The 23,841-nt window shown below is 42.2% G+C and overlaps 1 protein-coding gene across 1 annotated transcript in view; it reads right to left on the minus strand.

The window, feature by feature from the left end:
- LOC128745481 (uncharacterized) overlaps window positions 1–14,255 on the minus strand; it is a 200,646-nt gene extending 186,391 nt beyond the window's left edge. The window contains exon 1 of the mRNA XM_053842555.1: window positions 13,649–14,255. The gene's annotated coding sequence lies outside the window, so the exon portion shown is untranslated. The remainder of the gene's footprint in view (window positions 1–13,648) is intronic.
- Between the last annotated feature and the right edge of the window lie 9,586 nt (window positions 14,256–23,841).

A 23,841-nucleotide genomic window follows, 5' to 3' on the forward strand; every position in this document is an offset into this window, starting at 1 on the left:
TACCTGGGTACCCAGCGAAATGAAATGCCTCTAACTTTTTCATTTATTGACCGATTTTGGATCTTGAACCCTCAAAAGATTGTAAAATTTGTCTATTTTTAGCATGTAGGACCGAAACGGCCTTACGTCTTTATATGATTCCCGTAGTTCCGGATCTCCGGGACCATGTTCCAAACCCTAGATAAATTTATACAATTGTCAATAAAACCACACAATATTGGTATCAAAATTCATGAAATCACTCCAGGATTTGATGTTAATCTATTTTGAGTCCATTTAACGAGTAGTCTTCGGAATGGCCACTTCGGAGCAAGTTCCTGCGGGGCCCTATGAGGCCGCTAACATGTTTGGATAGAAACCCTAGCAATATGTATGTCAAAATTCATGAAATTCCTCCAGGAGTTGAGTTTTATCCATTTTAAGTCCAATTTATGATTTGTCCCTAGAATGGCCACTTCAGCGCAGATTCTCGTGGGTCCCTGTATGACCACAAACTTGTTTGCGTAGAAACCCTTGCAATATGTATATCAAAATTCATGAAATCACTCCTGCAGTTGATTTTTATCCATTTTAAGTCGATTTGATGAGTTGTCTCCGGAATGACCACTCCGGAGCAGATCTCCGTGGGGCCCTATGAGGCCACTAACATGTTTGTATAGAAATCCTACCAACATGTATGCCAAAACTCATGAAATCCATCCAGGAATAGATTTTTATCCGTTTTGAGTACATTGGGTTGTTCGCGAAATGACCACTCCGGAGCAGGTTCCTGTAGGGCCCTGTGAAGCCGCTAACATATTTGGATGGAAACCCTAGCAATATATATGTCAAAGTTCATGAAGTCACACCAGGAGTTGATTTTTATCCATTTTGAGTACATTTGATGGGTTGTCCTAGGAATGACCACTCAGGGGACAACTCGTCAGTTGGATTCAAAATGGATAAAAATCAACTCCTGGAATGGTTTCATAAATTTTGACATACATTTTGCTGGAGCTTCTATCCAAACATGTTAGTGCCTTCATATGGGCTCACGGGAATCTACTCCAGAGTGGTCATTCCTTGGACAACCCATCAAATGTACTCAAAATGAATAATAATCAATTCCTGGGCGGATTTCATGAATTTTGGCATATATGTTGCTGAGGTTTCTATCCAAGCATGTTAGTGGCCTCATAGGGCTCAACGGAGATCTGGGTATGAAATGGGGAAGGCAAATGAGGAGCGTCCAATATAGCTCTAGCCATCCCAAGCCCCTACCTAGCGCCTCCACGTGGCCATACCTGGTAATGCTCTATTGAGTAGCCAAGCTAGGAGGTGCGATGCTGGGTGGTTTCCAGCTGCCTGACTTCAAAACCGAGGTTTTGGGCAGACGGCGGAGCCAGACGGCCTAGCTAATTGGTAAGCCTAATAAGTTATTTTAATTATTTTTTTCGTTTTAGCTTATGAAGCATCTACTGCTATATAGTAAAAACTTTGGCCAAAACGAGTTTTAATACTGCACATGGATACCAGAATGAAAAATTAAATTAACTATTAGAAGCATTTATGGAACCTTAAAGGACGCTACTCTATTCCATACGAAGGACTGCTGGTGAGATTGTTCTAGTTTTACCTATATATATACCACATTTCATCTTAATATCATATTATTAACAGTATTATTATTGAAATCATAAATGTGGAAGGCTGGATGATGGAGTGGATTGCCAACCTGAATCCTTAAGGTCTGAAGCAAATATGGCACTTCTCAATTCAAAACAAACAAATCATCACGTGGGTTAAAGTTGGTACAGCGAAATTGATTATTACATGGAAGGATCCTAATGCTGGAAGGCGACTCTTATAACCCCGGAATGCGCACAAGTGCCTCTGCTTGTGGGTCCGCCCAATCCCTTTTGACCCTTCTGTAACAGCATTAGTGAAATTCATTTGATAATCAAATTTGGATCTACTGTAATTCTACCCACATACATTGGCAAGTCCTTGAAATGATGGTGGCTTTCCCCTACTACTTCTACTACTACTCATAGGGCTCAACGGAGATCTGCTCCAGAGTGGCCATTCTGAAGACAACTCATCAAATCGACTTAAAATGAATAAACATCAACTGCAGGAGTGATTTCATGAATTTTGATGTACATATTGCTACGATTTCTACCCAAATAAGTTTATGGTCATATAGGGACCCACGGAAATCTGCCCCGAAGTGGCCATTCCGGGGACAACCCATCAATTGGACTCAAAATGGATAAAACTCAACTTCTGGAGGAATTTCATGAATTTTGATATACATATTGCTAGGGTTTCTATCCAAACATGTTAGTGGCCTCATTGGGCCCCGCAGGAACCCACTCCGGAGTGGCCATTCCGAAAACTACTCGTTAAATGGACTCAAAATGGTTAAACATTAACTCCTGAAGCGATTTCATGAATTTTGATATCAATATTGTGTGGTTTTATTGACAATTGTACAAATTTGTCTAGGGTCTAGAACATGGTCCCGGAAATCCGGATTTACGGCAACTAGACGTATTTTCAGGTCTTGAATGTCTCGTACTCTAAAAATAGACAAATTTTCCAATATTTTGACGGTTCAAGATCAAAATCGGTTAAGAATTGATAAAGTTAGAAGTATTTCATTTCGGTGGGTACCCGGGTACCCATCCGAACACTTATGGGGTAAAAAAATTCGAAGCCCCCCCGATTCGACCCCCCTGCTGTTACAGGCAGTCTAGTGATGGCAAATGGTTTATTCCCACTAGTTAGGGGCATTCTACGAGTGTTAGCTGGCTGAGTTGAGGTAAACCTTGTTTTTCTAGGAAATAAAGTCTGGAAAGGTACCCGGGTACCCAGCCGAACACATAACGATTAACAGAGGCTTTTGCGTGTTTTAAATAACCAATTTGATACATTATTTTTTGGCTGCATAAAGGTTGATGAGACGTTGGTTATGCGACTGAAAAAGCATTGCAAAACTATTTCTCGTTCTAAAAACAGAATTAACAGCATTGCGCATATTGGTTTGTTTAAATCAGGCAAAAGCCTCTATTAAGCTCCATTGTAGCTTTGAAAGCAGCTACCCAAGTGACAATTTCAAGCTGATCAAACATTTTTAGCTGAATTTATTCAACCTGTGGCTAAACTATGGTTTAGTTTTAGAAATAAAAAACCGTTTTTCAGCTCTTAGATATCTAACGTAAGCTTCGAGCTTATTAATAGCTGCTTTGAGGCTATAATGTAGCTTAATAGAGGCTTTTGTGCGTTTTTAAACAACCAATTTGCGCAAAACTGGAAACAAGGCGCACAGAGGTTATATAAAGGGCGATATAACTGCTTAACAAGTGTTTTTTCTGCCTCAAATGAAATAGGTTGTATGAGTTCTCCAATTTCGGCTGAATAAGTATTGTAGAGTTGTTTACATAAATTTTATTCGATGCATATTTAGCTATGGCTGAATAATAATGGCTGCTAAAATGTTTAATCAGCGCATAAATGTTTCTTGAGAAACCAAACTCGTAAGGTCTGCACACCGAAACCTGACATAAGGACGAGGGAGAAAATCTAATCAACGAGCGCAAGGTGGTCAACAGGTGGAAGCAAGCATCTTCGATGAGGATCTGAACGGCGGTATAACAGAAGGAGACGCAACGCAAGTGAACCTATGAGTGTCCAAGAGATCTGGCGAGAAGACAATCAGCTGAAGAATAACAGAGCCGCCGGAAAGCACCGACTCACGGCAAAACTCTATAAAAATTGCCAAGAACCTCTAACAACGGTGCCTCACTGGATAATTTCAAGGATTTGGGAGGAAGAGAAACTAACAGAGGAGTAATCGATGTAATTACCGTGGTATTACTCTGATAAACGCCGCCTACAAGGTGCCCTCCCAGATTTTGTTAAATTGTCTATCCCGAACAGCAAGAGAATTCGTAGAGTATTGTCAGGCGGGCTTTATGGGGGCCAGTGCTACTACGGATCAAATTTGTACTCCGACTTACTTACTTACTTAGGTCACTTGCCATCTAAGACGAAGCCAACAAGGTTTCTCCAATTAACTCGGTTGTGGGCTACCGCTCTCCAATTCCTGGGACATCGAGTACTCTCCACCAGCTCTCGCTCCACCTGGTCTAACCTACTTAATCTCTCAGAAATATCGGGAGTAAAACGTGCACACGCTTTATATTTTCAGTGGATCTCAGTGGATTTCAGGACGATACAGTTGAGTGCGAACAGCTATGGCAGATAATGCACGAGTTCGGTTTTACGGGCAAAATGACGTGGCGTTTCGGGGACACTCTCGTCGGGGGCAGTCTTTTCGAATCGCGCAGAGGATTTCGGCTAGGAGATAAATCGTCCTGTATGTTATTCAACATCGCCATTGAAGGTGTGACCCAGGGGGGGATATCGAAACAAGAGGTACGATCTTCAGCAAAAGAAGCTAACTCCTAGCTTTCGCAGACGACCTTCATTACTAGAAACCTTGGGACGACGGAGGCAATCTACGCCAGACTAAAAACGGAGGTTAAAAGGATTAGGTAACAAATTAATGCTTCGAAAACCAAATATATGGTATGAAAAGGTACCAGAGAAAACAATGTTTGCCTACCACGGACAGTGACTATTGACGGCGGATGAACTGGAAGTGGTTGATGAGTACGTATATTTGAGATCTCTAGTCACCGCCAACAATAATACGAGTAAGGAGATGCAACGACCCATCCAAGCTGGAAGTCGAGCCTACCTTTTCCTCCGCAAGACGTTTCAATCGTGGAGCATTCGCCGCCGCATAAAGCTGACGATGTACAAAACGCTAATCAGACCAGTAGTCCTCTACGGTCATGAGACAGTAACTTTGCTTACGGAAGACATACGTGCACTTGCCGTATTTGAACGAAAGGTGTTGCGGACTATTTTTGGCGGAGTACAAACGGAAAGCGGCGAGTGGCGGAGGCGTATAAATCACGAGCTACAGGCACTGCTCGGAGAGATTCCCATCGTATACCTGGCGAAAGCTGGGAGACTACGGATGCCGGACGACTGTGCAGTGAAATCCGTTCTCTTCAAGAACCCCGCCAGCATCAAGAATTACAAATTTTGAAAAATTTTCTCAAGCTATATTACACGATGTAAGTTCCAAATATTTCTCTCCTGGAAAATACCAAGAATCTTGAATGCTTCATGGTCAGGTTATTATTACTGTTCTAGCTGTTTAACTCTTGACTACTTTCCCCTATGTTGCACAAACTGAATGGCTCAGTTTTTCAAGTCTAATTTAAAAAAACGCAATGTGATTGTTTGAAAGTGCCTGTGCCAATTTTCTTGATTTTTATAATTAATTTTTTATTTTCTGGCAAAAATATGTATTCTATTTTTATTAACATATATCCGTATATGCTTGTTTTTATGTATATTAAAAATATTTTTTTTATATCGATGTTGTTCGATGCAAGCACGAAAGTTTAGTAAACATGCATCAAGCAAAAGTTGTTTGTTTACCAATTACCTAAACACTTACCAAAATGATTGCGAATTGTTCAGCTGTAAAAAACGCTGCTAAAATATTCGGTTCTTTACAGGGTTACAGACTTGTAAATGATAAAATTTGCTCTGCTCGACAAAATAACTATTAAATCAATTACTTATAAAAGTTTCAGAAGTTTAGAAATAGATCTCTTCTTCTCCGGCTCCTTCTTCTGATCTGGAGCTAGAGTTGGCGGCAAACTCTGCGAATTACTGTGGAAGTTCAGCGTTTACAGCGTCCGTATGGTTCAACTTTGGAGGTCATTAAAAGGCACCGCACCAATTTTGAGAGACACAAAAAACAACACTCACATCTCATCCAAAATTATACCAACCAGGAGGTAGGCAGCCGTATACGTAAGTGAATAAGTGAGGATAGCAAGCAGCAGCGTGAACACCCGACGCGCTGCTGATTCCAGCTTCTGCTCTAAATTACGCCTGAAGTAAGTTTATGGATTATTTTTAGCCGCCTTTAATGGCTACTCCGTATCATCACGTGGCGCTGCTGTTGACTGCCAGAATGTGCACCTATTATTGTGTGTATATATTAAGTCAGTGTATCTACACACGAAGTTGTTTCAATCTTCAGAGCTAGACGGCTAGAATATGAAAATGGGTTGGATATAACGAGTTGAAGAGGTTAGGTATGATGTTTTGATGCTGCCGTACATGTTGAAACGTAGAAGATGATACGATAATGTGTGTTCATGGATACGAAAGTAAGACAATTAATTCAAGAGTAAGCTTTCGCAAACATCCCCCATCCAGTAATTGTTCCCGATACTATTATGAAAGTATTGCTATCGATTTTTCGGTTTTCCTGAGCAAAAAGGGTGCGATCTCGTACCACAGGTGAGTTTGTGAAAAAAAACTTATTTAGCAAGTAATCGTTTATTCAAACAAGTTACATATACATATATATGTAAATATTATGTAGTTTTAGGATCAATGATGAAGGTTCAGCGTAAATAATCAAGGTTCAGCATAGCTAAAAAGTATTCGTAAACTCTGGCAAAAAACTCATCGCCATTCCCGAAAATGAAACAGTCGTACTCCGTATTAATCAGTTCAAAAGAACACAAATTGGGGCCTTTTACACTGAGAAGTCCGCTGTTTGACAGTTTTAACTCGTACGTTAGCCCGAGTGCTTTCGGAATTAAGGTACACTTTTCCCGGTGTGTCAAAAAATCGTCCATCGCGATCCTTCTGGCGGCAGCTAGTTTTCCCTGGTTCAAATTTTGGAAGTACCGATGGCGGTCGCCGAGGCCACATGATGTCCTACGAATGTCGGATTTTATACATCTTCGGTAGACACGGAAGACGCGTTCAGCTTCGGTGGACGATATTTCTGCAGCCTGGTCCAAAGACTGTATTTGCAGTTTCTGGTCCGCTTCCGATGGCTGTTGGTTGGTTAAGTTGTACAAAATGAAAGTGATCACGTTGCGTAAATAGGTACTTACTGCTTGGATCACTTCCAATGTTTCAATTATTCTTTGACATGCCGCTTTCCTAGCGCCGCTTTCAGTCGAATGGATTCCTCGGCGCGAAATAACACCGACGCGACACTCAGATTCGTATTCGAGAACGTTACCTGGTCTGGGACAGCGAACGCATTTGATCTCCGGAGCAGGAAGGTTTCTATCCACGCAAATTTTACGCACTTTAACCATTCTATCTGGAGAATGGATGGTTTCCATACTTGACATGTTATTTCACCTGAGCAGTTTGTACGTTTGAAGAAAAAAACTGTCGCGAAACAGGAGCAAAGTTGCTTTGTGCTTTTAAAACGTAAACAGGCTTGCTTCGATGCAGCGGGAACTAAAACAGAATTCGAATTAATGCGTCACGGTTAAAATATACAAGGCTTGCTCGCTCTTTAGTATTTATGTAGACATTATTCGCGCCGACGTCATCAAAATCAATAGCGTAAACATAGACTTTCTTTTTGTAAATTTTACTCCATCTTACTAGTGGCATACCAAAATGCAGCAGGTTGAAATTTTGATGATGGAGAATACACTTCATTGCTCGAAAATAATTTTTCGGAATGACTTCGATTTACGATTATTAAACACAACTTTTAAGCCTCGTTTCACGTAGCATTCACGTTTTGAGAAACTGCTATAAGTATAATTAATCACTGTTAAATGAGTCGTCTCGCAACCATAGCAATAGAGAAAAATTTACAGGAGATAGGGTATGTTGCTACATCGTCGTAATTGCCTATTCCCGTCCTATCCAACACAAATTATTTAAAATATCAGTATTTTTATGACACACAATGCAAAACTAGTTATTACCTAATATTTTAGTTTGTTGTCTATCACATGCGATCAATCAAAGTGAGCTGAGATCTATTTAAATGCAGCCAAATTTCCTCCGTTTTTTCGTGCGACGAAGAAGACAGTGTCGACTAATGATTTTAATTTCCGTCATTCAAAAATGAAAATAACTCACGCAATAAGGCATTGTCGTTATTCTACAGCCAGGAAAATTTGCCTGACCTGCAGAAATTATGCAGAATAACATTTGTCATGCCGTCCTACACAAATACATGCGCGTTAGCTTCGTAAACATTGTTGTGATTTTTAGTTCCGACGATGAAAAATTTTGAAGGACGGATTTTAAAACGGTACAAAGAATTTAAGAAATAGCGCTACAAACTGTTATGAGCCGAGCGGATATTAACACGCGGGACACAAACTTCAACAAATCCTGTCAATTCGTTGCCGATGACATGGATATTATAGGCAGATCATCTGTGGCGGTGGCTGAACAGTACACCATACTAAAGTGTGAAGCAGAGAAAATTGGGTTAAAGGTAAATACGTCTAAAACCTAATACGTGGAACCGCGGTCGACTAACGCCGCTTGGGCAGTAATCGATGGAGATGAGTTTGAGGTAGTCGATGAATGTAACGGTGGACGATGACACCAGGCGGCCGTGAGATCGGAAGTCGTCAGCGGAAGTCGTGCTTATTATGGACTTCATTGGCAATTGGGCTCAAACAGAATAAGCCTCCGTACAAAGTACGCTGCATAAGACGCTTATTAGTCGGTAACAATGCTTGAAGAGGAGCTGCGAGTGCTTGAAGTTTTCGAAAGACGAATGCTAAGAACGATCTTCGGTGGCGTACAGGAGAACGAAGTATGGAGGCGGCGAATGAACCATGAACTCGCGCAGCTCTAGGGCGAACCCAGTATTCAAAGCAACGTATGTTGCAAGAATGCCAGACCCTGCAAAGGATGGAGTTTAGACCAGGTAGAACGAGATCTGGCGGAGTGTGCGCGGTGCGGTGCCGTGCTGGACAAACAGCGTTCTTCTTGTTAGATAGGTTGAAAACCACGACACCGCCTTTAGATCCGTATTTTTTTACGAGTAGAGAAATCTGCTGCGCACCTTAGAAGATACAGTACTATCAGACACCTGAGAAAACAACTCAGGGAGTCGGGTTAGGTATCCCGACCCCCCTAATGGAGCGTGAGGATCCAGACCCACTAGAACCCTACTCGAGTCTTCAGCCTCAATTCCCCCTGGCACCAACTTACCGGTATTACTTCAGGGAGGGGTTGTTGTGCTTAACGCACTCTCTTACATAACTACTGGACTATGGTTGTTAGGCTGATTATTCGCCGTTGATCGGCTCTCCAGCGGTTTTGTAGCTCAAGTACAATCTGGGTAGCAGCCGCATTGACCGCTACCCAGACGTCCGAGCTGGAACACATCCTTTGGCTGGACTAAGTTATCCGGAGTAGTGTCCTGTTCGCTCACAGCCATCATGTTGTTTCTAGCGCCCGCGAAATGAGGGCATATGAAGAAAGCATGTTCTGCAGTTTCCTCTACATCCACGCATTCGGGCACGCGGGGGACTCCTCATGCCCAAACTTGTGCAGATACTCTCTAAAGCAACCATGCCCTGACAGAATCTGTGTCAGATGGAAGTTAACTTCGCCGTGGCGCCTGTTGACCCACCCGGATAGTTCCGGGATAAGTCGATGTGTCCACCGACCTTTTGTGGAACAGACCATACCTGCTGCCATGTGGTCATCGAAGCCGATCTTGTGGTACTCCGTATGCCTCTAGTTCCACGTTGGTTGAAGCACTCTATGTCCTCACTGATGATGATGCCTATAGGCATCATACCCGCTAAGACGCAGATTGGGTCATATGAAACTGTGCGATACGCACTCGCCACTCTTAAGCACATGAGACGATAGGTGCTTTCCAGCTTGGCTAGATAGCTTTTGGTACCTAACGCCGATGACCACGCCGGCCCGCCATACCTGAGTATGGACTGGACCACGTTAGCTAATAGCCTTCGCTTGCTGCCATATACCGCAGAGCTATTACACATCATACGAGATAATGCCGAAATAGCTGTGGAAGCCTTCTTGCAGGCATAGTCGACGTGGCTCCCGAACTTGAGCTTATCGTCGACCATGACTCCCAGGAGTTTTAAGGACCGCGTTGACGAAATAGTGCAGTCCCCGACGCTGATCTTTGCGTGATGCACCGACTTGCGGTTGTTCACCACGATAACCTCCGTTTTGTGATGCGCTAGCTCCAGTTTCCTGGAGCGCATCCAATCTTCAACAATGCTTATAGAGTGGGCGGCCGTCAACTTAACTTCTCTGATAGATTTACCGTAGACTTCCAAGGTGATGACGTCCGCAAAGCCGACACTCACAACCCCTACCGGAAACTTTATCTTCAGCACCTCGTCATACATGACGTTCCACAACACCGGGCCTAGTATGGAACCTTGCGGAACCCTTGCGGTGATTGGAACGCACTTCTGACCCTCCTCCGTGTCGTAGCATAGCACACGATTCTGGAAATAATTTCCCAGAATCCTGTACAGCGACACCGGCACTTGGACGCGAGTTGGCTGTGGAGTCCCAACTAGCGTTATTAAACGTATTTTTCACGTCGAGCGTGACAACTGCGCAATAGCCCTCTCCAGCACCTTGCCGGCAGTATCAAGCGGACAGATCGGCATATATGACGAGGGGACACCCGGTCGTTTTCCCGGCTTCGGCAATAGGACACAGTTCTGTCGCTTCCATCTGTCCGGGAAGTGGCCGTTTTCCAGGCATCTACTCATTACTGCCCCCAATAATTCGGGAGCCTCCAAAATAGTCACTTTAATGGCCAAATTCGGCTTTCCGTGTGGTCCCGGTGCCTTGCTCACCTTTAGGGATTTAGCGATCTCAATGTGTTCTTCGTTCATAGCCGTCGCTTCCTCCCCGACCTCTAAGCCGCCGTCGTTCACGTTACTTTGGATGTTCGGCATGGAGGCCGACCATCTTACGCTATGGTCTGAGATACTGGCACGTCGGCCGTGGGACGACTCAGCGACCCGAGGCCAGGGCCTTGGCTCGTGGTGAAGAAAGAGACCCTCGATGATCCGCTTCAGCATCTCTGGTGATCGCTCTGTGGGCGTGAGCCCTTGGTCTTTGCCATTACGACCCTGTAGGCATCACCCCACGGGTTCGTATTGGCACTAGCATATAACCTTTCAAAGCAGGCTCGTTTACTAGCTGTTATCCCACTCTTAAGCGCTGCGCGTGCAGCAACAAGTGCTACTCGATGTTCAGCCCTGCCTTCGTCCGAACGAGCTCTTTGCATAATTCTCCTCGCACAAAGGCATGCTCCGCAGAGTTCCGCAATTTCATCTGTCCACCAGTAAGCCGGTGACCTTCCACACCGAGGATGGCCGTTCCTAGGCATGGTAGCGTCACACGCTCTCGACAGTACCTTAACCAAATGACCAGCGTTCGGATCGGGCATACCGTGATCACCGCACTCTCTTCGGATCACTTCCACAAATACTTCGGGATCGAAATATGATGACTTCCATCCACGGGTGGTTGGAGTGTCGGCTCTACTCGTCGTCTGCCGCCTCGTTATCTGACCGACACCATAGCGGACCGCCTGATGGGCACTGTGAGTGTAGCCATTGTCTACCCTCCAGTCTTCTATCAAACCAGTACTGCCGAATGTCACGTCGATGATAGACTCCGCACCGTTCCTACTGAAGGTACTTGTGATGCCTACGTTGGCCAAATCTACGTTGAGCTTTGCCAGAGCCTCAAGTAGAATCCGACCCCTATGGTTCGTGCGACGACTTCCCCACTCTACCGCCCAACCGTTAAAGTTGCCCGCCATAACCACCGGCCTTAGACCAGTCAGCACAACTGATACTCGGGCTACCTTCCGCGTAAACTGATCGATAGACTATCTCGGCGGAGCATAACAGCTGCAGTAGAACACTCCACCCACTTTGGCAATCGCAAATCCCTTGTCGGCGGTTGACACAGCCTTTTGAACCGGTAACCTGATTGTCGTCCATATAGCCGCCGTGCCGGATCTATCCGAGACTCAGTTGCCGTTTCCGGCAGGGACGCGATATGGGTCCGAGATGATGGCAATGTCCGTTGCCGACTCGGAAACTGATTGGTGTAGCAGTTGCTGAGCCGTGCTGCGGTGGTTCAGGTTGAGTTGCGTTACTTGCACTATGGCTTGGCTTGGCGCCGGCACACCAGCCGGGCGTTACGTGCTTTGCCTCCCGTTTAACGGTACAGATCAAGCACTTGGGCGGCACCGCGCAGTCCTTTGCTTTATGGCCAGCATTGCCACATCTACTGAACAATTGACTACTATCTGGCCCCTTCAGGTTCCAGGCCTTAGGCCCGTGCTCGAAGTACCGGAAGCAAGCCTTCACATCCGCTATCCGTATAGATGGCATCATCTTGCGCTCTACCTTCCAAAGCCGTCGAACAAGTGGTAAGGAGTTCTAGCAAGTTTGTAGTCACGGAACGGATCTACCCGCACAGCGAAACCATGCTAGTCGGAGGAGATATAAGACTTCATGACTTGTTCGATTCGCTCGCTGAAGATAATCTCGAACAGTTAGTTTCGAAGCGGCGGAAAGGCTGGTAATTCTCTACGTCCCGACGATCACCACTTCTATACACGGGTAGGATGCATGACAGCTTTCAGCTCACAGAAAATTCTCCTCGGCCGAAGGATCGGTTAAAAATGAAGGCTAATGATTCATGATGATGCATGACAACCACAATTCGTTTGGCCCTGGGTGGATAACGGCCCAGTGTAGCAAAAGTAAATATGCTTTACAATTTTACATGATAAAGCATAATAAAGTTTAATGAAAAATGTTATTTTTAATCAAAAACAGGAAATGAAAATTTTTTTAAGTAATCAGACAACATGCATACAAACTAGCGAGCGTCTTTTTCACCAAAAAAGTATAAATAAAGCAAAATATAACTGAAGCCTTATGAAATTTCATGAAATTGAAGCTTGCGTTTTACTTTTGCTGAGGTTTTGTTGACAAAAATTGGTGAAAACAAATTCATTGTCCATAATTTGATTCATTAAGAAAAATCAGGAAAAACTAGGAAAAATGATGCTGAAAGCTATGCAAGCTACAGCCGAATAGGGAAAATGGAACTGACAGTCGACCAGGGCAGGGTCAGTGACCCCAAAAATGTTGGCTTTTACTTGGTTCACTGAGCTTTTCGTGTCCCTGGGCAATAAAATTTTCTTTAAAATATTAATTTAAATGCAGAGAATAGTGAAAACAAAAATTGCGTGAAATAAGATTCAGAATAACTAGCTGGTTTTGATAGCAGATATGGCCTAGTTTCAAATTGGATGAAGAATGACCGACGTAGTCAATATTCTGCACTATGTAAACTCTAAAAACACAATCGATGATATGGAGTTCTGGAACCGACATGATAAACGATAGTGCTCGTTCGATGCACTACGGCTGTGTGTTCATGATTTCATGCTACACAATATTATCATGAGCTTCCCGCTCATGCGATGCTGTGTGCCTCATGCATACAGATCCAAACCCTACACACTACACGTCTCTTCTGACAGGGAACAACTGAAGCGAGTAACCTACGTAACAACTAGCTATCGTTGTGGAATAAAATAAAAGCATTCCATCGATTGGGAACCAACATCACAGCCACATAAATAACCAGATCTCCAAGGAAACACCCATCCAAATGGATCAAATGAATGGCGAGTGCGAGGGCACGCATCTGGGCTTTTCGCAGCCAGACAGGTTATCACACCACTCGAGTTTACCTCTTCGATGCTCTTTCATTTCCTCGATGGTAAACAATATGAATTTCCGTTGCTTCTTTCGATTAGGTTTTCTCGATGAGGCTGTGGCTGTGGCTGTGGCCACTCCACACCACAATCATCAAAATGATTTTTGCTTCAGCACTCGCGTGGACAACTTTTGCCACATAGATGCAAAAAGTAATGATTCAATCAATTGCGGTAGCCTCTGATTGGAGAGCACTTTTTCTTCGACGTTGGAGCACTATTTTCACTTTCACTGGTAAATTGTAAACAAAGTAAAGGCAAACAGGCGAAACTTCAACATCACAGCCTGAGGTAGTCGATCTCGATGAACTGCTGTTTTGACGGAGCACAAACGACACCAGCCAACATTTTGAACCGCGTTATTTTTAATCCCCCTTTACCCACACGCGCGCATCCACGTGCACGATTCGGCTCTTCTGCTTAGCACATCCCACGCGTCGGCGCATCCCATTCTAAGCTGCACAATTTCGGCTGGGCGAGTTGATTCATTATAATCCAGCGGGTAATTGCATCATTTTTAGTATTTGTCAAGACACACCCACCGTTTAGGTTAGGAAAAAAAACACGTAACTTCGCGGTCAAACTGAACTGAACTGAACAAATAAACAAATCGATCGCGGATTGTTCCATTGGCGACAAACACCGGATTCGCACACGCCATCGACCGACGACCGTTCGACCGAGTACCTACACGTACGTAAACACACACGGCGTGAAGACGACGACGGCGACCAAGACGACGACACACAGATTCCAAAACGATCGATCGCCCGGAGAGATCGGCACACTACTAAGGCTCTGAGCGCACTAGACTTAGCATAAAAACCGACGTCGTTCGCTCGTCTGCTCGATGCCTCCTGGGCGGGCAGGAGGCGGTGGGACTCTCGAAGTCCACACGGCCAACAGCGTGTGTTTTGTTCGGTTTGACGGCGACGGAAAAAGACATTAACGCGAGCGAGCGAGCGAGAGTATCGTGTGAGCATATATTTTTCCACTGCTTTTGCTGCGGCTGCTGTAGGCTCATGATGATTGCACTAGCTTAGCTTGGCCGAGTTGTCCATAAAAAGACGAGTGAAACGCGCGGGTTGTGAAAATTTTCAGAGACAAATTGATGGCCGATCGGGGCATCATCCGCGGTTTCACTGGCGTTGCGCACCGGGGGGATTCCGGTTAACTCGGGTCTGTGAAAAGCAGGCGTACGTTACGAGCTCGTTTGTTGTGATTCCGTTTTCTGACCGAGAACTAATTTAGAATCAATGAGCGAAATGATTTGTGGTTGAAGTGGTTAGCAATGGTTGTCACTCTGGAATGTTTACATCCTCGTTATGACGTTTCTAATCCATACAGACGAGGCAAAAATGTGTCATGCGCAGAAAAATAGACTTACCAACCCGATTAGGTAAGAAGAATGATACAGTTATGTATACAGTTATGTATTCATACTAATCCTTGTTCTAAGTGAAAATAATAACAAAATTCATTAATTCATTAATTCATGATTAAAAATGCTAGAAAACCACTGTTTTAAAGGCGTTGTGAAAAACCCAGAATCAAACCTCATATTCAACGTTAATGCATGGAGCTTCCGGCAAAGGTTTGACAGACAAATCGTCTTGTCGCAATACTTCTAATTTCGATCGATAAATTTTGGTAAAACTTCTTCCAATCAACTCCCTAGGTGACATCTTCAGCTTACATACCGTTTGCTGCAAACATCCCGCTTTAAAATGATACTATCAAACAAACAGCAATTGTATTACCTGTTGGTCTTTTTCCAACTGCCAAAACTGTCTGGTCAGGACATGCGTAAAAAACTGATATCGGGTATCGCTGACTGCCACGAAATAACCCTGCACCGAATACATTTGTTCGTCCTTTACCAGAGCTCGACCACACGGCCCTGTCAGGCGGCGGTACACAATTTTGGCGTCCAGCAATTTCCGTACCATCAAGTCTGCCGCCTCGTGATCCTGTTCCGTTTCGCCGACATTGCTTTCCTCTCGGGTGGATACAATCTCATTCTGCCAGAAAAAAAAACAGATACAAATAGGAATAACGCGTGAAACATCAAACCGATCATGCATGTCGAGCGAGCGGAATTTTACAATCGAACACGAAGAATAGCACAGTTTTTTTTTATTGTTTTTCCTAAATTGTGTTCTATGTTCCCATCAGTTCGATTGATAAAAGGGTAAAATGATGCACGATTTTAAATATTGTTAGGCCGAGTAAGTGCAACAAAAAAACAGCCGTAAAAAATAATTCAATTCGATTGATCTCTGATGTAATCACAGATGAATTGATTCCAAAGTTGGAAATTATGGTAAAAAATCGCACGGATTTCCGCAACAAAGCCAACCCGCTAGAAAGTGCTCATTAGTTCATTAGTGCTAGCTTTGCGCCAAAAAAACTATTAAACTAATTCTGGTTCACACATTCTAAATAGCATTAATGCCGTTAAGCCCATTTCGCAATTTGTAGCTATATTGTGCAAAGTCATACAGTTTGATAGAACAGAACTGTCTGAAAATTAAAGTTTGATGTGTTCCATATCGAAGTTATTTAAAAACAAACCACCTGAAGAAACCAAGCAACAATCAACCTACTAACGTTTGCAAACTCCTCCGACTCTCGTCCATAGCCTTGAGCACAAATTTCGTATCCTCTGTCTCGTCCTCGGTGTTGCTGTAGACGTCGCTGCCAGTTACACCGACCTCATCCGACCGAACTTCCCGCAGCAGCCGAGCTAGCTCGTCATCGCTACTGGTAACGATTGTTCTGGTTTCACTGTCCAATGCATCACCGGATCGAACCCGGCTACCTTCCATTTCCCAGCCATCGCCCAAATCGTCCTGGTCTCGTTCGTCATCATCGCCGTTCGCTGTGTATTGTATGCGTTTCTGTACCAGCGTCGTTCCCACCAGCAATCCTTGCTGCTGGAGTAACCTGTCGTCGCTATCGTCCGGGAGCGTATTACTCCTGTCGAAGCGCCGACAACAGAATGCACACGGGTATACCAGGAAAAAGATGAGATTCATGAGGAATCTTCGACATCTGAAATGGAGCGTGATTATAAGTTTCTGGAAAATAAGATCGCAAGCAAGATTGACGATGAATTCGAAGCAGCATTGCAATACAAAATTACTTTCATTTTGCAAATGTAAAATAAAATTTTGGATGGAGAATATTAATTTCGGAGTTTTTACTAGCTTTGTCCGACTTATGACACCAGTAACAAAAGATTAGAAAACTCTGAAATAAATATCCAACTTCAACGTAAAAATGCAAATACCAAAAACAATTACGAAAAACCCGAGCTAATCCACCTAAGGAAGAAATGTTATATCACTTTGTTATTATAGATAGAAATTGACACGTCTTTGCCGCATAATCGAACTAGCGTGCCCAGACATAAACAAAAAGTGGAACACCCGAAGAAGGATGGCGAATCTACTGCCTATTACTTATCACAAAAATACCAGCCGATTAGATTGAAAGCTTCAGACTTTCGGATGCAACTGGATTTAATATTAAGGTTGAAATTGGACTAGGAATTCCCTACAATTAAACTGAACATTGTCGTGGTGTAGGGCTTTTAAACAAATCATCATCATAAATATAAGAGGCTTATGTATGTCGCCAAAACGAGGGGCGCGGTATGTATTTTCGTGGTAATAATTTCCCACATTAAGCAAAGACACAAACCAATCATACCAGATTACATTCAAGACGAGCAAAAGTAACGTAGTTGCACCTCATAGAGTTAAGACCCAGACACAATGCATACGGATTTTACTACGTTGCGGAAATTTGACAGAAAATCCATGGAAAAACGGTCAAATTGCCGCAGCGTAGTAAAATCCGTGTGCATTGTGTCTGGGCCTTTACATAGCGTTAGCGTTACATAGCGTACCAGCAATTTGCTCTCAAACAGACGCGAGGCGACGCGCGGGGGCTACAGCTAGTATATTATACTAGTTGAGCCCGAAGCTTACGATCCGGAATTTAAATGTCGGTTCAAAATTCGGAAAACTTCGGATACATTCCATTGGCCAGTGTTTGCGAAGATGTTTAATCTTTGTATTAGTTCTTTGAGTTCTTATATTGCATAATATAGCTCTAAGATGTTGTACATAAGAGAGTCAGCCGGAAATTGAAACAAATAGTTTTTATGGTCGTATTAAATTTTATTTAACTGAATAAAAACTTCTGGCTATTTGCAACATTTACGTAACCTGATTAGAGTAAAATGTTGCTTAGAAAGTTCTTGATCGTTTGCTATCATTAACTAATTTTTTAAAATTTTGCGACTTCCGTCCGGTCTGATTTAACACCGACCATATGATATCGCGACAAGCAATCGAGTTGAGCAGGCGAGTCGAGCAGTCGAAGCAAGCAGTTGGGTCGAACAGTCGAGTCGAACCATCAAGTCGAGCAGTCAAATCGAGCAGTCCAGTCGAGCAGTTGAATCAAGCTGTTCAGTCAAGCAGTTGAGTTGAGCAGTCGAGTCATGCAGTTTAATCGAGTAGTCCGGTCGAGCAGTTTAATCGAGCAGCTAAGTCGAGTAGTCCAGTCGAGCAGTTAAATCGAGTAGACTAGTCGAGCAGTCGGGTCAAACGGTTAAGTCGAGCAGTTAAGTCGAACAGTTTGTTCGAACAGATCAGTCGAGTGGTCTAGTCGAGCTGTCGAATCAAACAGTTAAGTCAAGCACTTAAGTCGAGCAGTCGGGTTGAGTGACTAAGTCGAGCGGTCTAGTCGAGCTGTTGAATCAAGCTGTCAGTTGAGTCGAGCAATCAAATCAAGTAGTCTAGTCGAGCAGTTGAATCGAGCAATCGGGTTGATCAGTTGAGTCGTGCAGCCGATTCGAATAATCCAATCGAGTGGTTGAGTCAAGCAGTTCATTCGAGCAGTAGAGTCGAACAGTTGAGTCGAGTAGTCCAGTCGAGCAGTGGAATCAAGCAGTTGAATTGAGGAGTTGAGTCGAGCGTCGAATCGATCAATTGAATCATGCTGTACAGTTTAGCAGTCCAGTCGAGCAGTCGAATCGAACCGTCCAGTCGAACAGTTCAATCGTGCAGTTAAGTCTAGCAGTCGGGTCGAGTAGCAAGTCAAGCAAATGTGTCAAGCAGTGGAATCGAGTAGTTAAGTCGAGTAGTTAAGTCGAGTAGTCTAGTCGAGCAGTTAAATCGAGCTGTTCAGCCAAGCAGTTAAGTCGATCTGTCCAATCAAGCAGTTGAGTCGAGCAGACGAATCGAACAGTTCAGTCGAGCTTCAGTTAAGCAGTCCAATCGAGCAATCAAATCGAGCAGTTTAATCGACCAGTCCAGTCGAGCAGTCTAGTCAACCAGTTGAGCAATCGAGCAGTCCAGCAGTCGACCAGTGAGGTGACTGAGAATACAACCCATTGCTACGGGAGCATGACGTTCTGTCAGGGACCTGTTTTTAGTTACCGATAAGCCTCTTATGACGTGCTGTCAGAGACCTGGTTTTCGGTACAGACATGAGCCTCTTGTATAACTAGATAGAAGATAGATTATATAAATAGATATTAGTATATTGCAACATTTGCCTCTATTTAAACGATTATCACAGTCGAATCTCGAATACGATTTCGTTCAAGGAAAATGAAGTGAAAAAGAAGGGCAAAATGGAAAAAGGAGTCAAACTCATAAGTTGATTAAACTAAAAGGCACTCTAGTGTCAGATTAACAGTGCAAAATGCGGTATGTTCCGCCAATGCTAAATAGTCATAATAGAGGTAATATATTGGTAAACTTTTGGAATTCAAGTGGGATTCGGGGTAAAAAACACTAAATGTGATTGTTGCGTTGTTCAGAAAGTGCCTTCATTGTGAATAAGAATAAGGCTAGCACAGGGATCTCTGATAACTAATAGTTCTGAATTAATCGCACACTTGAATATCCTTAATGTAGGAATTTATTATTTCTAAGCGATAATGAGCAAAATCTCTGGATTTCTGATTGAATTTCAATGAAAAATCTTACAATTAAAATACAAATATTTGGTGAGGCAAAAATTTATAATTCATTCTAATGATAGTTCTAGTATGTATAATCATCTCGATTAGCAAGTAAATTCAGGTAAAGCTAGCCAGAGAGAAGGTGAGAACAAAGTGAACCGCTGAAGAAAGGTAAGAGCTAAATATTATAAACTTTAGTTAATTTTATAAATTCAGAAGGGAGAGAAACGTGTCGACGTTATAACGTTGTAATGGTTGGTAATTGGGTCATATTACGCAGTTGCGAATAGGCTGCGGGGACAGCACGGCGGTCAGTTTTTGAGGATTAGCGACAGACTCCCGTTATTAAACACCGCGCATTAGCTGTTTGGTTTCGAGAGTCGGGAGGCGAGTGCGACTCTATGGTTTAAACCTTCTGTCGACTACCGCGAACGCCCTGGTCGTGCTTCGCTCAATTTACTTTGTAGACCTATCATCGGACAGTGCATAAATACCAGAGGGATGAAAGATGAAGTTTGTTCCATGGGTCGAGCCCTGATAAGTTGAAAATCACTGATGGTCCGAGATTTATCTTCCTATTGTATGTCCTCATTTGTGGTTGTTTGTGTTGAAAAAATGATAGCGGGTGCGCGGTTGAGGACAACCGGTCTGAGGCGGGGCTGACGAATAATCCAATTCTTGACTATACTACATTTTACGCAGGGGCTTGGGGCTCTATCTGTGTTTTAGTGGGCGACCTTGCCTGTGCTTTGTTAGGTAGAACTGGCGTTTGAGGTTTCCCTGATACTCTGATGATGACAACACAAAAGGCCCCGGCATAGAGTTTTATACGCTATTAGGCGGCCAGCTAGATAACGTGAACAAAAGAACAAAGTTGAAATTGAACTAGAAATTGGAGTTGAAATTATCCTTGATATAGGGCATTTAATTAGACGTGAATTTGGACTAATTCGGGCTATGAATTTTACATCAAATTGAACAAGAATTTTGACTTAAAATTGGATTTGAAATTAGATTTAAATTTGAAGTAAGTAAAACTGGAGATGTTACTTGGAATTAGATATGAAAACGGACAGAATTTGACGGCATTATTTGAATTTGTAATTAAATTAGACTTGAAATTGGATTTGAAATTTAACTTAAAATTAAATTTGAAATTAAAATCAAAATTGAACTTAAAATTGTAATTGAAATAGTACTAGAAGTTTTTTTAAATTTGATTTAGTAGGAATGTGGTTAGCATTCACGCGTCTCTCGCCGGGGACTTGGGTTCAAATCCCAACCCCGCAGAAGTCACGAATGACATAAGCTGTTAAAGTGACTATAAACTAACAAAAAAAAATTTGATTTAATTTGGACTTGAGATTAGACTTGGAATTACACTTGAAATTTGATTTCTTTCCCGTTTTCAGTCTTCTCGCTTCTTTTTTCATTTCCAGCTATCGTATTTTTCTGTCTCCTTTCGTTCTCGTCTTTCGTCTTCGTCTGTTCTGTTTTTCTCTTTTTGATGCCCAGTTTTTTGTCTTTTGTCTTTTTATTCTGTTGTTTACCTCTTCTCTGTTCAGCTTTTTCTCTTTATCCATTCCGTTTTTCCATTTTTTGTTTCTTTTTTCCCCTTTCCTGTACCGTTTTGTTGGTTTTTGCTCTCACTTTCCAATCCGTTTTCACACTTTTCTTTTGTTTTTCTCTTTTTCTGTTCCAGACAATATCCTGTTTCATTGTTCCGTTTGTCTTCGTTTCTCCTTGTCCGTTTCCGTCTTGTTTTTCCTTATGCTTTTCTTTCATTTTTTGTTATTTCCCGTTCTCAGCATTCTCTCTTCTTTTTTCCTCATATTTTATATGCAGCTTTCGTGTTGTACTAGCTCTCTCTTTTCGTTCTCGTTTTTCGCCTTCGTCGGTCCCATTTTCCTCTTTTTGATGCCCAGTTTTTTGTCTTCTGTTTTTTTATTCCATTTTTCGGATTCTTTTCAGGTTTTTTTATCTTCTATTTTTCTTCAGTTTTCCTGTTTCACTTTTCTTCTTTTTCTGTCCTGTTTTTTCGTTTCTTATTCTCTTTTTGAATCCCGTATGACATGTTTTTTTCTCGTTTCCCGTTGTTTTATATTTTCCCTCTCGTCATTCTTCTCTTACCTTTAGTTTTTTTGTTTTCTGTTCCATATTGTTTATTCTTTATTGTTGTTTATCGATCCATCGGACAAGTTTCGTCTACATAAATAAAAATTAAAACTAGAACTACTACTATTGACATCACACGGACAAGTTAAAATTCTTCAAGGTTTTTTTTAAAACTTAACGCACATAGAGAAAAATCAAACAAGTGCTACACATTATTAAATTCACAAAAAAATAGCATAAATAGGATCATTTCTACCGTAGTCCGTCCGTCTGAAGTTCAGTCTCAAGAACTCTCTGGATCTTAGGAATACAACTGGCACGTTCAGATTGATCTGCTCTAGAAGTGGCGGTGAATCAATGTTTCCGAGCAATAGTTTGGCCGCAAATAAAGCTCTGGCTGAGTTGCGACGACGCTGTAAGGTCTCCATTCCGAATAAACGACATCGATCCTCATACGGCGGCAGGCATGTTGGGTCATTCCACGGAAGCAATCTTAAACCAAATCTTACGAACCGAGATTGGATAGCCTCAATTCTATTTATCCAGCAGCTGGCATAAGGGCTCCATACTACTGATGCTGTTTCCAAAATTGAACGAACGAGTGCGTAATATAGCGATCGCAGACAGTAGGGGTCTCGGAAACCACTGGCGGCTCTTTTAATGAAACCTAAGTTCCTGTTAGCTTTGGCAATGATGCTCGAGTAATGATCTCTGAATGAAAACTGCGAATCTAGCAAGACTCCAAGATCTTTAATCACTTTTACTCTTCCAAGAGAGTAGCCGCCGATTTTGTAGTCCCATCCAATACCAATATTCCCTTACTTGTCTCGTTTTCCCAGTTTCTATCTGCTGGCTTCACTTTCTCTTCCTTTCCTATTTCGTTATTCGCCCTTTTCCTGAATCCTAAATTTCCTCTGTTCCGTTTTTCGTCTTTCTTCTTCCGTTTCCTCCTCTGTTGTTGAGGCCGTGTCTCCTCTTTTCCTGTCTCGTTTTTTGTTTTTTTCTACCCCTTTTCGATTTCTTCATTTTGTTAGGTTTTCGCTCTTCAACTGTTTTTATGACCCGTTTCTTATTCCTTCGTCGTTCGTTATTTTTTCGTTCTTCCTCTTATTATGTACTTTTTCCTTTTTCCTGACAGGGCTTTTTCTTCTTTTCTGTACCGTTCTGTTTTTCCATTTTAGTCCTTTTGTCTTCCATTTTCATTTTTTCTTTCCATTTTATTGTTTTTTTGTCCCGTTACTCTTTTTCTGTTTCGTTTCTCCATTCTGCTGCCGCTGTGGTTTCTCCTTCTCGATTGCTCGTTTTCTATCGTCTTTTTTGCCGTTTTACCATTTTTTGTACATTTTACCCTCATTTTTTCTCCTTTTTCAAGGGTTCTCTTCATTTTTTTCTGTCTCCTCCTTTATTGCTTCATTTTCACTCGTTTTCTCTTCCATTTTCTTTTTTTTTCTCTTTCTAAGTTTCATTTTCTCTCCCTCCATTTTTTCGTTTTTTCATGCCAATTTTTATTTTTTTTCTCCAGTTATTTTCTCTGTTTTTAATTTTTCGGATTTTCTCTGTAACTTTACATCAATTAACCTAAAATTTTACTTAAAAATTGATATAAATTGGTTTCTAAATAGACTTGAAACCAGACTTGAAATTATACCTGAAATCAGAAATGAAATTAAACATAAAGTAGAAGTTGACGTTGGAAACAGAAACAAAAAACAGAAAACAGAAAACAGAAAACAGAAAACAGAAAACAGAAAACAGAAAACAGAAAACAGAAAACAGAAAACAGAAAACAGAAAACAGAAAACAGAAAACAGAAAACAGAAAACAGAAAACAGAAAACAGAAAACAGAAAACAGAAAACAGAAAACAGAAAACAGAAAACAGAAAACAGAAAACAGAAAACCGAAAAAAACAGAAAGCAGAAAACAGCCAACAGAAAACAGAACAAAAAATATAAACAAATTTTCTAAGAAATCCAGAGAAACTATGTTCTGTATCATAAAAAATTAATAAAATATTTTTTAATCTCTATATTGAAAACCGAATCAAAACTGTACATCTAAAACCGCAAACTGAA

The sequence above is a fragment of the Sabethes cyaneus genome, chromosome 1 (assembly GCF_943734655.1).
Source record: "Sabethes cyaneus chromosome 1, idSabCyanKW18_F2, whole genome shotgun sequence".
NCBI lineage: Eukaryota > Metazoa > Arthropoda > Insecta > Diptera > Culicidae > Sabethes > Sabethes cyaneus.